The following is a 15,449-nucleotide window of genomic DNA, read 5'->3' as shown; positions in this document are numbered from 1 at the left end:
CCAGGAGGCTCTTACCTTCTAAACAGGGACGGCTGGTCTCTAGTAAAATCACTACAAGGGAAAGAGAAAACTCTAAAGAGGTTCCTCCTGGCACTCATGGCCATGAACCCGAATACTCTCAGTCCTCAGAGACCTGGAGAAGGAGACTTGCTGAAGCAAAGCCACAGGGGTCTCCCTGGTCCCTTGCCCCTGTCCTGCCTGGCTGATGTCAGTGAGGCCACCACCTCTCTGTGAAGTCACCACCTCCCCACCACCTTTGACCAATAGTCTGGGGTCCTGCGAAAAGACCTTTGTGATGTCACTGCCACACCCCTCCCTCGCTGTGCTACTGTCCTGCCCCTGGCCAGGCACTCTGGAGGTTTGAACTACTCCCTGTGGATCACCCCACTCAAGGAGTGTTCATTCTAGGCAGCAAGCCGACTAGATAGGAAAACATCAGATGCTGCTCCCAATGCTACACTCAGTTTTTCATAAATTAGTCCACTTTATGGCCAGAGGAGTCCATTAGTGCATCTAATCATATAATCATAGAATATCAGGGTTGGAGGGGACCTCAGGAGCTATCTAGTCCAATCCACTGCTCAAAGCAGGACCAATCCCCAACTAAATCATCCCAGCCAGGGCTTTGTCAAGGCTGACCTTAAAAACCTCTAAGGAAGGAGATTCCACCACGTCCCTAGGTAACCCATTCCAGTGCTTCACCACCCTCCTAGTGAAAAAGTTTTTTCTAATATTCAACCTAAACCTCCCCCATTGCAACTTGAGGTCTTTACTCCTTGTTCTGTCATCAGGTACCACAGAGAACAGTCTGGATCCATCCTCTTTGGAAACCCCTTTCAGGTAGTTGAAAGCAGTTATCGAATCCCCCCTCAGTCTTCTCTTCTGCAGACTAAACAAGCCCAGTTCCCTCAGCCTTTCCTCATTAGTCATGTGCTCCAGCCCCCTAATCATTTTTATTGCCCTCCACTGGACTCTTCCCAATTTTTCCGCATCCTTCTTGTAGTGTGGGGCCTAAAACTGGACACAGTACACCAGATGAGGCCTCACCAATGCCGAATAGAGGGGAATAATCACATCCCTCGATCTGCTGGCAATGCCCATACTTATACAGCCCAAAATGCCGTTAGCCTTCTTGGCAACAAGGGCACACTGTTGACTCATAGCCAGCTTCTCATCCACTGTAACCCCTAGGTCCTTTTCTGCAGAACTGCTGCCTAGCCATTCGGTCCCTAGTCTGTAACAGTGAATGGGATTCTTCCATCCTAAGTGCAAGACCCTGCACTTGTACTTGTTGAACCTCATCAGGTTTCTCTTGGCCCAGTACTCTAATTTGTCTTAGGTACCTCTGTATCCTATTCCTATCCTCCAGCATATCTACCACTCCTCTCAGTTTAGTGTCATCTGCAAACTTGCTGAGGGTGCAGTCCACACCATCCTCCAGATCATTAATGAAGATATTGAACAAAACCGGCCCCAGGACCTACCCTTGGGGCACTCCACTTGATATCGGCTGCCAACTAGACATGGAGCCGTTGACCACTACCTGTTGAGCCTGATGATCTAGCCAGCTTTCTATCCACCTTATAGTTCATTCATCCTGCCCATACTTCTTTAACTTGCTGGCAAGAATACTATGGGAGACCATATCAAAAGCTTTGCTAAAGTCAAGAAATAACACATCCATTGCTTTCCCCTCATCCACAGAGCCAGTTATGTCCTCATACAAGGCAATTAGGTTTGTCAGGCATAACTTGCCCTTGGTGAATCCATGCTGACTGTTCCTGATCACTTTCCTCTCCTCTAAGTGCTTCAGAAGTGATTCCTTGAGAACCTGCTCTATGATTTTTCCAGGGACTGAGGTAACACTGACTAGCCAGTAGTTCCCCGCATCCTCCTCCTTCCCTTTTTTAAAGAAGGGCACTACAGTAGCCTTTTTCGAGTCATCCGGGACCTCCTCCGATCACCATGAGTTTTCAAAGATAATGGCCAATGGCTCTGCAATCACATCCGCCAACGCCTTTAGCACCCTGGGATGCAGCGCATCCAACCCCATGAACTTGTGCTGGTCTCCAGTTTTTTTAAATTGTCCCAAACCACTTCTTTCTCCACAGAGGGCTGGTCACCTTCTCCCCACACTGTGCTGCCCAGTGCAGCAGTCTGGGAGCTGACCTTGTTTGTGAAGACAGAGGCAAAAAAAGCATTGAATACATTAGCTTTTTCCACATCCTCTGTCTTCTAAGTTATCTCCCTCATTCAGTAAGGGGCCCACACTTTCCTTGACTTTCTTCATATTACTAACATACCTGAAGAAACCCTTCTTCTTACTCTTATCATCTCTTGCTAGCTGCAACTCCAAGTGTGATTAGGCCTTCCTGATTTCACTCCTGCACGCCTGAGCAATATTTTTATACTTCTCCCTGGTCATTTGTCCAATCTTCACTTCTTGTAAGCTTCTTTTTCTCGTTTAAGATCAGCAAGGATTTCACTGTTAAGCCAAGCTGGTTGCCTGCCATATTTACTATTCTTTCTGCACATCGGGATGGTTTTTTCCTGCAACCTCAGTAAGGATTCTTTAATCCTTTAGAGGATTGGAACTGATTTCAGTGGAGGCACATGTTTGCTAGGTTTTTATGCATTTGCAGAGGAAAATATTGAGTGTTGCCATTCATTTTAGTAATCCCTATTTAGTGGGGCTCCCGAACATACTGAAAATGCTTTTTTTTTTGGTTGACAGAAGAGGTTTGTAAGGGGGCACTTGGATTTGAACCAAGAACCACTTGATCTGTAGTCAAACACTCTACCACTGAGCTACACCCGCATGCTTGCTATGGAAGTAAGTCAGTGATCTTAAAGATTTTGAAGGAAAGGCCCTGCCTCAGAGATCTCCTGTTCTTTTCCCAGACCACAGTGCTTTTAAAAATGGGGTTTGATTAAACTTATAGATGCATGGAGACACCACAGCTTGCATACCCAACCACATAGTTTCCCCCAGTGACATAGCTACCACCTCTCGGGGAGATGGATTAACTACACGGACGGGACAGCTCTCTCCCCTCTGCTTAGAGCATCTTCATTCTTTATGAATAGGTAGGAAAGAACCTCCTGAATGGACAGGAACCAATTGATCAAATATTGCTGGGTCTGCATTCAATATGGGTAATTGGTCATACTGGGTTGAATTAGTAGGAGCATTGCCAACAGATAGAAGGAAATGATTATTCCCCTCTATTCAGCACTGATGAGGCCACATCTGGAGCATTGCATCCAGTTTTTGCCCTCCCACTACAGAAACAAATTGGAGAGAGTCTAGGGAGGGCAACAAAAATGATTAGGGGGCAGGGGACTTATGAGGAGAGGCTGACGGCACAGTCATCCAGAAGGGGGGCAAGTGGGGTAATTTACCCCAGGCCCTGCATGGATCCCATGAGAATATAGTATTCTATAGTATTGCAACTTTTTTTATGGAAGGGGCCCCCAAAATTGTTTTGCCTCAGGCAACCTGAATCCTCTGGGCATCTCTGTCCACTCCACCCCCTTGACTCATTCTCCTCCCTGTGAGGCCCCACCTGTGCTCTGCTCTCACTCCCATTTGGCCACTTCCCACTACTGCTCTTCCTCTTTGGCTGAAGCCTGCTAGTCCACCTTTTGCTTGCTCCTCTCCTCCCCGAAGGCCTCCTTGTGCCTTTCCAACCCCTACCCCAAGGTCTGCCTGCTGCCCCCACCTGTATGCCCTTCCCCTGAGACTCAGTCTACCCAAACCTCTCTGCCCCCTCCCCTAAGACCAGCTCTGCCCACCACTTGCACCTCTCTATTCCCTCCCCTGACCTGCCCTGTCCACCACCCACACCTCTCTGGCCCTCCCTTGAGACTCGCCCTGTCCATCTCTTTCCTCAGTCATCTCTTGTTATTCCTTGAAACATCAAGGATGGAATAAAAAGCCGAGTTTACTCCAGGGTGAGGAAAGAAAGGAGCCACCAACCCCCTGACAAATCTCAGTGCCCCAGAGAAAACCTGCCCCCTGCTATTGCAATCCCTGATGTGCTGGGGATATGATGGTAAAGGAACTGTCTGAATGATCAAGGCAGGAAATGGACAACAATCTACAGGAACATCATTGACCAAAAACACACTCTCCTCGTGCTCCTGCCAGAAGGGAAATGAGCAGGAATTCTTGCAGTTCAGCCAGGGACACACTTACACAATGGCACAGCAGTGTGTGTGTTGTGGAAGCTGGTCTGAGGAAACAACTGGAATTGATCACTCAATGAGAACAGAACTAGAGTGTAGTGAGAGACACAACTTGAGCAAGTAGTTGTGGCCGTGTGGTTAAGGTGATGGGCTAGAAATCCACGGGGGTCTCCCTGTGCAGGTTCAAATCCTGTCAACTACAGAAGAAGTTGTAGTCCTTCAGTTTCAAGAGAGCTGGGTCTTGTCTCGCTTTCAAGCTGTGTCTATACTACTAGGTAATGTGGCTTTAAAGTGTTTTAATTAAACAGCTGTTGCATGGCCACACTAGGCCCCTTGTGTTACCAGAGCACATCCAGGCTAGACTCTTGGATGGTCACAGAGAGCAGGGCACTGTGCGTAGCTGTGCAACTGGCTACAGGTGCTTTGGGAAGGGTTTGCAATGCCTCCTGGGCTGGTAGAGCATCACATGATGCAGGTTTCTCTATCCCATTGTTCCATGGGAATCCAACTAGTTTGCCAGCTGCCTTTCCACTGCAATGTGCCTGGTGGGGTAGAGAGTGTGTGTGTGGGAGAGACTGTGTTTGGGTGGGGAGAGGGAGTGTGTGGGTACGCTGTCTCTAATTTCAGACAGCTGCTGCAAGCAACCAGGCAGGGGGCAGGGGACAGCCCCAACATCAGCCCCTGCTTCCCTCACTGGCTCAGCTCAGCACAGCAGCCTCTTGTCACACACACATGCTGCTGCCTGCTTAGCTGTGTGTCAGGGGTGCTGGAAGAGGGGAGTTAGATGGCCATGGCCCCACCACTCTTTTTCAGCTGTTAGGACAAATGATGGAGGGGGGGATAGGGTGGAGTCTTGGGGGGAAGAGGTGTTCTGTGGGTGTGGTCTCGGGGGAGGGGTGATGTGAATGTGGGTCCCTGGGGAAGGGGTGTCAAGGCAGCACCACAGTTCAGACAACAGTGCCCTCCCCACATTGTAAGGAAGCTCCCGCCGCCTCTGCTCTGTGTTCGTGGTGCGGGAGAAAGCAGCGTCCACGGCAGGGATTTGCACCCCAGGGCTCCGGCAGGGGGGCTTAGGCAGCGATTTAAAGGGCCCAGGGCTCTGGCCTCTGTAGGGAGCCCTGGGCCCTTTAAATCACCAGCTTGGGGAAGCTGGGCCAGGCTAGCACAGAGTACCCGCTCTTGCCGGTACCCCATACCGGACCAGACCGGCTTACCTTCACCTCTGGAAGATCCTCACCTGGATCAATAACTGGTTAAAAGCTAGGAAACAAAGGGTAGGACTAAATGGTCAGTTTTCAGGATGCAAACAGGTAACTAGTGGTGTTTGCATGGGGCTATTCAACATATTCATAAATGATCTGCTAAACAGCAAGGTGACAAAATTTCCAGATGATCCCAAACTACAGAGGATAGTTAAATGCGAAGCAACCTGTGAGGAGCTAAAAAGAGATTTTACAAAACTGGATGAAAGGGCAACAAAATGGCAGATGAATTTCAACGTTGATAAATGCAAAGTGATGCACATTGGCAAACATAATCCCAACTCTACATATAAAACAATGGGATGTAAAATAGCTGTTGCAACTCAAGTGAGAGATCTTGGAGTCACTGTGGATAGTTCTCTGCAAACATTCACTCAATGTGCAGCAGCCAGCAAAAAGCAAACAGAATGTTGGGAATCATTAAGGAAGGGACAGATAATAAGAGAGAAAATCTTATTGCCACTGTATAAATCCATGGAATGCCCATCTCCTGAATGCTGCTTGCAGATACGGTTGCCTCATATCAGAAAAGATGTATTGGAATTGGAAAAGGTTCAGAAACGGGTATGGAGTGTTTGCCATATGGGAAGAGAATAATCAGACTGGGACTTTTTGGCTTGGAGAAAAGATGACTAAGGGGGGATATGATAAGGGTCTATAAAATCATGGCTGGTGTGGAGAAAGTAAATAAGGAATTATTACTTATTCCTTCTCATAACACAAGAACGAGGGGTCACCAAATGAAATTAATGGGGCAGCACGTTTAAAACAAACAAAAGGAAGTATTTTTTTCACACAATGCACGGTCAACCTGCGGAACTGCTTGCCAGAGGATGTTGTGAAGGTCAAGACTATAACAGGGTTCAAAAAAAGAGCTAAATCGATTCATGGAGGACATGCTCTGAGCCAAGATGTGCAGGGAAGATGTCCCTAGTCTCTGTTTGCTGGGAGCGGGTGACAGGGGATGGATCACTTGATGATTACCTGTTCTGTTCATTCCCTCTGGGGCTCCTGGCTTTGGCCGCTATGGGAAGACAGGACACTGGGCAAAATGAACCCAGTCTGACCCAGTCTGGCTGCTCTTAAGTCCCTATGCTCCTTTCTTACAGATGCCTGGGATTCTGCCTGACAATGTGTTCCTGAGGTCTCAGCCAAAATGCCCAGACAGGCAAACACTCTGGGCTCCTGAAGCCTCTGCCCCCCACCTAGTAGCTATGGCTCATCCCTGACCCTTGCTGCTGCTCCTTGCTGTAGAAGGTAAAAGGAGCGGAGGCAGCGCAGAAGCCTTCTGGGAACGCAGATCTGAGGCTTTGGGAGAGACACCTTGTCTGAGACATCAGAGCGCTGTAAACCATGCAGCCACTCCCTCAATCAGGGGCCTGTTCCAGCCCTGAGTCTGGGCTACCGCGATCCCTCCCCCAGACAAGGGTGCCCACAGATTACAGCCTGAAAATAGGGATGTGACACTAAATCTTGTTCTCCCTGACAGGGCCTCCCCTAGATCAAGTGGCACCCCAAGCAAGACATGTCTTCGGTGCCCCCCCATATGTTAATCTTTTGAATATCTTATTTTTCATGGCATTTGTAGCTCAGTACATGATTTCGATGTACAATTTCGATGCATGATTTTCTCTGTCATATAAGATGCTAAATTTGCAGTCTAGGTTCTGTAAACCTGTATTTATTCATGCCATATATAAGCAAATAAAACAAATGCATTTTCTTTAAGCATATAGAAACTTTTTAATTTTAACGGTAACTGACACGTACTAACATCTAGAAATGGAACTGTCACCAGCACAGGGCTGGCCAGGATTAAATAGTGTTACAGTAGGAGACAGCGTTAGGATGTTAACCCCAGGCCTTTAATTGAAAGGTCGCTTCTCTCACCTTTCCCCCATGAACTGAAGTGCAGCATTAAAGAGATCCAAAGATTGGCCAACGGCATTTTCAAGTGCTAAAATAGCAAGCGATGTCGCTCTCTCATTGGCCATCAGAGACTGAAGATGTGGTTTAATGAGCCAAAAAGAAACCTAGCAGCTGCTGAAACAGTTCAGTTGGGAGTGTGCTAGACTAGCAGGCTCTTCTATCCAGCTTTGTGCACAGGTGGGATGTTTTCTGAGAGTTCAGCAGTTCCTTCAAATGCCAGGAGTCCCTCATTTCAGGCTATGCAGCAGGAAAAGACAGCATGGGCTTCTGCACGGAGTTGGCCCACCTGACCTTTCATTCTTCTCTTGCTCTTTGTCAGCAAGCGGAAGAAGAAGAAGCTCTCCCTCAAGCTGGAGTCACACGGGAGAGGTAAGGACGACTTCCTGAGTGCTGGCTCCAGTCCTCTGCTCTGCCAGCTGACCTATTGAAGGGCTGCCACCACTTTCTCTAAGTTTGTCCATCTGTCTGTGGCAGTGTGAGCAGCAGCCAAGTAGATGGAGTTTCTGTAGTGTAGCGGTTATCACATTTGCCTCACACGCAAAAGGTTCCCGGTTCAAAACCAGGCAAAAACATACTGGTTCCCTTCTCCCAGATCCCCTTCCTGATCAGGAAGGTGCTCCTCCTTCTCCTATTGGCCTGTCCCTGGGATAACTCCAACCCCTGCATGACAGAAGGTGCTGACAGCAGTGGAGAAAGCACCTTGGTGTCAGGCTGGAGAAACTAGAGGAGTTAGGCATCTTACCTTTCAGAGGCTTGTGGCTTGGCCTCCTCTGCCCTTGGAGATTGGCTGGTGGACGCCGGCTCTTCCTGCTGGCCTCCTTTGCGTGACTTGCCAAAGGAGGAAGTGAGGCAGGAATGGGGCAAAAGAGGAAAGTCAAGCTGAGAAAGACAAGGCAGAAACTAAGCACATCATTGTGGCTAAGTGGTGTTAGTAGAGCACCACCATTCATTCTGCAAAGCCTGGGGAGGTGTGGTTGGCTGCTGGGAGGCAGAATCCTGTGCCTGCCTCTTGGCTTCCCAGGGATGGCTACTTGCAGCCCAGGAGAAGAAGTGGGGTTCTGGATGGAAGGAAAAGAAGCAATGGTGAAGCTGAGTAGGCTCCTTTCTGGCCAAGATGGTGGGCTGTGGTGGGTCTGGGATTTGCCTGTAAGCCATAAGTGGACTTGGTGCAGTGAAAACTGCTGCTCCATTCTGGCTGACCTGGGGGCACGATGGACGACTTGGGAGTGGGGACAGGGCCCTGGCTGTAAGCAAATGGGATCCAGGAAGCCCAGCCTGCCCCTCCAGGGGCCGAGTCTTCTTCTTCTCTCTTGCCATGGGGACCCTGGCCTCAAGCCTGCCCAGCGTTTGCTGTAGCTCGAGCATTAAGCCTTCCTGTGTGGCCTGTGCTGGAGCTGACCCTGGACCCCTGTGGGGCACTGTTGGGGGAAATCCCGACTGCAAATAATTCTAGGGGAGGCAGCCACTGTGGTTTGCCCTTCCTGCTCCCTGCGCTGCTGCACCCTAAAATCCCTGTTGGCCGGCAAAATGGGCTAGGAGCCTGGAGAGAGGAGGCAAAGGGGTGGCCTCAGCCCCCTCGGGCACTGCCCCGCCCCAGGCAGCCCACAGAGACCTGATGCCTCCCCAAGCAACGCACAGAGATGTGCCAGCAGCGCTAAGGTAGCTCCCTGCCCACTCTGTCCCCTCCCTCCATGCTACACTGCTCTTGGAAGCAGCTGGCATATCCCTGCGACCCTGAGTGCAAACTCCACTGCTGACCCGCCCCCAGATCCCACTGCCTAGAAGCCACTGCAGGAGGGGAGTGTGTGCAGGTCACTTTGGGAGCTGTGCTGCCTGAGGTAAGCACCCCCCTCCGACCACCTCCTGCACCCTTACCCCTGCCCCAGCACAGAGGCTCTCTGTGTCTTAAATAAGCACTGTCAAGGATTGGCCAAGAACTTCTGCTCTGTTTATGTGAAAGAGACACAAAAAAGGGAGCCCAGCGGACAAGTTTCATTCACAAGCACAAACTGGCCGGCCAAGCCAGGATCTCTCAGTTACTCAGAAGGCTCTTCAGCCAGCTCTTCCCAAAGACCAGTCTCTGGAGGCTTTTGTGACATGAGGTACCTCAAAAGAGCCCCCTGTAGCTCACATATTCATCATTCATATATGACTGTGATATGTCATACAAACCATTCCATGTAAGTTATCACATGAAAAGTCATGATCTGCTGAAATTGGTTATTCTGTCCAAATATGTACAGCATGAGGGTGTATGAAGTTGTGCATTTTGCTGTATGGTTGTTACTGAAATATGCTATAATTTTGCTAGTGAAACTGACAAGGAGGGAGTTCAACAACCATGAATCAGCAGAGGAATTGTAATTAAGGGATTTCCAATTCAATGACAGATGCCCAAACACAACACTGTGGGGACTGCTCAAGTCTATGAGTCAGTTGCACAAGACCACACCAGGAGAATTCCCCAACCTAGTGACTCAGCAGAGCCCTCCCGGACACGTCTGGGCAAATGTCTTCTAGACACTTGAACTAAGGATATAAAATAGGAGACTGTGGCATCATGTTTTTGCCTTTCTCCTCCCCCACCTATGTTGGAAGCAGCAGGAATCCTGAGAAAATGAAGGGGGAAATTCTATGTATTAAGGAGGGTAACATCCAGTGGGGTGAGAAAAATGCTTGACCTAACTACTGCCTAGTGTAATAAGGTGTAAAGTTTAGATTTTGCTGTGGTCATACAGTGCTTAGTGCTCTGCGTTGTGGCCCCAAGAGCAATGGATGCAAGTTGAGTTAGGATGACCTTTTCCTTGTCTCCACATTTCTTAGGTGCCTCCTTCCAACACTTGTCAGAAAAAACGACCGGTTTCTTTTGGAAGCATTTGCATTGCAAGGCAGAGGCAGTCTTCTCTGTTTCCTCAGAAGATTGACCAAAAGATGGGAAGAGCGGACACATTTGGCAAGGCACCACTGGGTGCTGCATCCCTAACTCCACTTTACCTGGCAGGTGAGTCAGCCAGCTTAGCCACGGTGCCACTCTCTGGGACTTTTCTCCCAACTGCTCCATTTTTCATCAGTGACTATCAAAAGGAAGGTGACATGACATCTGCTTGTGGACATCCCCAGTGAATCACAAGGACGTGTGGTGCAGGCTCTCGTGTTGCAGCTATTGCAGTCAAAGCAACCACCATGCTAATGCCAGTCACAGCAGCCTTTTCATCAACTCCAGGCTTGTGATTTGATTCTTTCCAATGCTTCTCTCCAAAGAAGCCTTTTCCTTAGCAAGCAATGACTTGGCTACCAAGGGAGGTCTCTTCTGTTTCCTAGGAAGTCACAGGAAAATGTGAGCAGAGGAGACAAAAGCCATACACCAAGGCACCACTGGGAGTTGAACCCAGGAACTCGTGTTTATTAAACAGGTGCTTTAGCCAGCTAAGCCATGGTGCCTGCCTCAAGAAAGTGTTTGCAACTGTTCCATTTGATGGTCCAAGACAACACCTGCAAATTCTAAAGTACAGACGTTCCACATTTCCCTCAGGACCTGCAGACCTTGAGGTGTCTGACTCTCCGTGCACAGAAAGCCACAGCTGAGATGACAGAGGGCTTCTAACATGTGCTTCTCCCACCAGCCACTGTGATCATATAGCGGTTAGTGATCTGTGTTTCAGTCGCAGCAACCTCGGCTCAGTTCTCAGTCATGGTAACCTTTCCACCAGCTCTAAACTTCTCATTTGTCATTTTCCAAGTGTGGGGAGGTGTCTGCCCCCAACCAAGCAGGAGAAAGATTAAGGCAGCCTTGCAGAGGCTGCAGAGAACCCAGCCTATCAGGAAAGGGCTTATTGGAAGAGCCAATCAGGAGAACGCTTGCTGGAGCAGCCCATATATAAAGGGCTGCTCAGCACAGCAAGAGTTAGTCACTGTTTGGAGTTTGAGGAGGGAGGTTTGGCAGTGGCAGTGGCAGTGGCAGTGGCAGGGGCAGGGGCAGGGGCAGGGGCAGGGGCAGGGGCACCTTTATCAGAGTAGTGCTTGGTGGGTAAGGGGGGCATGAGTGACCTTCTGGCTGAGTACTGCCAGACTGAGTCCCTAATACAAAGGCAGAGGAAGATGCTGGGGAAGTGGTCCAGGGAAACAGATGCAGGGTTGGAGGTTCACCACTTTTGCCTGCGTAGCCTCTCACATAGGTGGCTACACCCTGGACTGCAGCCTACCACTGAGGCAAGTGTCTGGACAGAGAACAGCTGCCCCCGGGAAGAGGGGAGAGAACTGAGTGAGGCACAGCCAGAGGGCTGTGTCCATAAGAGGACATTGAAGTCCTGAGAGCGACATGGGTCCTAATGATAAAACAGATACAGCCAGATGCCACTAGAGGAAGGCGAACCGGTGAACCAGAACTAATTACCAGGATGGCCAGCAAGAGGCACCACATGCCCTATTATACCAAGACTTAGCCGCAAGGAAGGCCCTCTCTATCTTGAACAAGCACTTAGAAAGATTCTGCTGACAGGTCTTTTCTTTTTTTGAAAAGAGATACAAAAAAGGAGCCAACAGACACACTAGGTTCAGCAAGGAAGAACTGGCAGGCCAAGCCAGGCTCTCCTGGTTAGTAGGAAAGCTCTTCAGCCAGCTCTTCCCAAAGATCACTATCTAGAGGCCTTTTAACAGCCACTGCAGATGTTGACCACAAAACAGGCAAAGAGATGCCAAAATAGAGTTCTCCACTGTCTGCATACATCACACTACCAGGAGTTCTGTGCATACAGAGGCCCCTGCTGGTTGGAAAAGGCTTTGGTATAAGCAAAGAAACAATGAAAGTATAATTCAATAAAGATTTTTTTTGTGTGTCTAAAGGCAGGCATTGGTCTCTGGGGAAGGGACGTGGAAGAATGACATATCTTATACTGACATGTGACAACTATTCATAAACTCAAGGTTTGATCTGTGGGAAGAACGTCTCCCTACAGAAGAAACAAACACAAGAGGAACAGGGATTCTTTGTTCAATCTGCAACTCTGAATAAGACACAATGATTTAGTTCTTAGCTCCAACCCCTGGCAATTTGCTGACCAGGCCTATCTTAGCAAGCAAGGCTTTCTGTTTACCCCAGCTTTCTCTTACCTTATCACTATTTGCTAGGCCTCTAATCCTTGACCATACTCTGGACTTTGAGTCTGGAAAAGAGCTGGCACAATCCATGCACCAGGTTGCTATATAAATAGCAAATAGATTTTTAATCCTTCACATGAAGTAATGGCAAAGCTCTTGTTTCAGGCCTGTAGCAGTGATGGAATAAACTGCAGGTTCACATCAGGTCTCTGCAGTCCATCCACAGATGGGATGGGTCATTCAGTCCTTTGTATAGAGTTTCAGTTTGTAGCAAAGTCCCTCCAGAGGTATGAAGCAGGACTGAAGACAAGATGGAGACGAGGCATCAGCCTTTTATAGTCTCTTGCCATGATGTCTTTGCTTTCTTTGTCCCAAGGACACTCACTCCATGCATGTGGCATAGAAAAACCTTTGAGTTCTGTCCACAGACAGGTCCCTGCATACCTTGCTGAGTCACAAGGTGTATCTGCCTTCTCTCAATGGGTCGATTGTATAGCTGATGGTCCGTAGTGGGCTATCAAGCAGGCTAGGCAGAAATGACACCAACTTGTCTAGAGTGTTCCCCAGAAGCAGAGCACGAGTTTGAAAAACGGACAACATAGAACCAATATTCATAATGTCGACTACAAAAATGATACACATCTAGAGATAGCATCATTATAATTAGCCAATCAGAACCTCTCCATAGACCCCTTACAAAACAACCTTTCTACAATATTGACTGCAAATATAGAACAGTGGTCGCAACGGTGATCTATACAGTTACAGATTATGTCAATAACGTCACAGGAGGTGACATGGCATCAGTGAGACTGATATTGGAATACTGCCTCCAGTTTTGGTGTCCTCAGTTGAAAAAGATGTTGTGAAATTGGAGCTGGGGCAGCAAAGAGCCACCAAATGTTCTGAGGGCTGGAGAAAAATGCCTTCTAGTGAGCTATTGAAAGAGCTCAGTCTGTTTAGCTTATCAAAAGAAGATTGAAAGGTGACTTCATTGAAGTGTTGAAGTGCCTTAAAGGAGAGAAAAAATTGAGTGTTAAAGGGCTCTTTAATTGAGCAGAGAAATGCATAACAAGACCCAATGGCTGGAAGGTGAAAAGAGACAAATTCATATTACAACTAAGGCACAAATATTCAACAGTGAGGATGATTCACTACAGGAACAAGCTACCAAGGAAACCGGTGGATTCACCATGTCCTGATGTCGTTTAATGAAGACTAGATGCCTTTCTGGAATGTGTAAGCCCCAAAAGTAGCTCTTGTGTCATACAGGAGGTCTGTGATATGCAGGGGGTCAGATTAGATGCTCTAATGGTCTCTTCTGGCCATAAAGTCGACTAATTTCTGAAAAACTGAGTGTAGCATTGGGAGCAGCATCTGATGTTTTCCTGTCTAGCCGGCTTGCTTCCTAGAACGAATGCCCCTTGAGTGGGGTGATCCACAGGGAGTAGCTCAAACCTCCAAAGTGCCTGGCCAGGGGCAGGACATTAGCATAGCAAGGGAGGAGTGTGGCAGTGACATCACAAAGGCCTTTTGCAGGACCTCAGACTATTGGTCAAAGGAGATGGGGACGTAGTGACCTCACAGAGAGATGATGACATCAGCCAGGCAGGAGAAGGGCGAGGGGCCAGGGAAACCTCACAGACTCCTGCGGCTTTGCTTCAGCAAGTCTCCTTCTCCAGGTCTCTCTTTGAGGACTGAGAGAGTATTTCGGTTCATGGACGTGAGTGCCAGGAGGAACCTCTTTCGAGTTTTCTCCTTCCCTTGTAGTGATTTTACTAGAAAACAGCCATCCCTGTATAGAAGGTAAGAGCGTCCTCGAGGTTTGAAACCTGTTCAGTCTGATCCATCTGGCGAGAGTTGAATTCTAGGCATTGAAAACACGAGCTTAAGGAGGCAGAATTTTATTCCACACCTGGGATTTTGTCCCTTAGAATCACTGGGGACATTAGGGTTTGTCCTTTTTGTTTCACCTTTTCCTCCATCCCTCCCTCCTTTCTCTTCGTCTCTTGCTTCTTTTGTCCTTTCTCCTGTTCCCCTCCCAACACCAGGATGTACGTGTGTGTGAGTTGCGGGGGAGTGCTCTGCAGCTCCCACTGTGAGAGGTCCATCCAAAACTGTGGGGCTGAAATAGTGCTCGGACAGTGATCCCCACAGTTGACCTGGGCCATCCTTTGTACTCTCTGCTGAGAACCCTCAGCCTCCCGTTCTCAGTCTCTACCCTGATTGGCTGAGCAGGGGGTTATTGACAGGGAGGAGACTCAGGTCCTTGTTGTTCTCTTTTAAGACCAAGTAAATAAGTCAAAACCAGTTTTATGTTTGACAAATTTTGCTGCTTCTCTGCGTTAATGGTCTCTGAGCAGTTGATGATTCCTTCTAACATTGCAGTTCTCCTCAAATACTTGCTGAATAATTACTGTCACTGTTGTTGGTCTGGAGCTCATCTGAGAGCACTTTAAGGTCATTCAGTGGATGAAATTCAAGTTCCTGTGGTTAGTTTGAAAATCAGGGCTCTTGTGTCTTATTCCCAACTCTGCCACTCGCTGGCTGTGTGACCTAAGGCAAGTCAATTCTCCTTTCTCAGCCTTAGCTTCTCCCTCTTTCAAGTAGAAATAATAATGATCCGCTCCTACCTACCTCACGGTGGGTGGAGGATGGGGATCCATTGGAGAGTATCACTATAAGTAGTGCATAATATGAGTTGTCCTATCACGTTTACTCAGAGCAGATTATGATATAATAGAATAGCTGAAATTGTCTATTTGATTTTTATGTTTTTATTTTGAAATTGTTAAGAGCAGCAACGACTTAGCTCAGACTGAAGCTACTTATCTAATGTTTGAGATCCAAGTGTCTCCTCTTTGTGTGTGACAAGACAATTTAACACACTGTGACAAACAGGAGATGCTTTTGTTTTGCAACAAAATATTTTTGCAAAGAACTTTTATCCCACTTGTTATGATTTCGAGAAAC

The 15,449-nt window shown here is 48.2% G+C and overlaps 1 protein-coding gene and 3 non-coding genes across 9 annotated transcripts in view; 2 read left to right on the top strand and 2 right to left on the bottom strand.

Annotated features, from left to right (window-relative positions):
• The window catches only part of LOC127039339 (zinc finger protein 135-like), a 1,030,205-nt gene that overhangs the window by 32,455 nt on the left and 982,301 nt on the right, over window positions 1-15,449 (top strand). The gene's annotated exons all lie outside the window — the stretch shown is intronic.
• TRNAC-ACA (transfer RNA cysteine (anticodon ACA)) lies at window positions 2,747-2,818 on the bottom strand. The gene has a single exon. It is a non-coding gene; the product is annotated as a tRNA-Cys (tRNA).
• On the top strand, window positions 7,879-7,951 carry TRNAV-CAC (transfer RNA valine (anticodon CAC)). Its single transcript has one exon. It is a non-coding gene; the product is annotated as a tRNA-Val (tRNA).
• On the bottom strand, window positions 10,747-10,820 carry TRNAI-AAU (transfer RNA isoleucine (anticodon AAU)). The gene has a single exon. It is a non-coding gene; the product is annotated as a tRNA-Ile (tRNA).

Source organism: Gopherus flavomarginatus, chromosome 23 (genome assembly GCF_025201925.1).
Source record: "Gopherus flavomarginatus isolate rGopFla2 chromosome 23, rGopFla2.mat.asm, whole genome shotgun sequence".
Taxonomy (NCBI): domain Eukaryota; kingdom Metazoa; phylum Chordata; order Testudines; family Testudinidae; genus Gopherus; species Gopherus flavomarginatus.
This window is presented reverse-complemented; position numbering and strand designations above follow the sequence as displayed.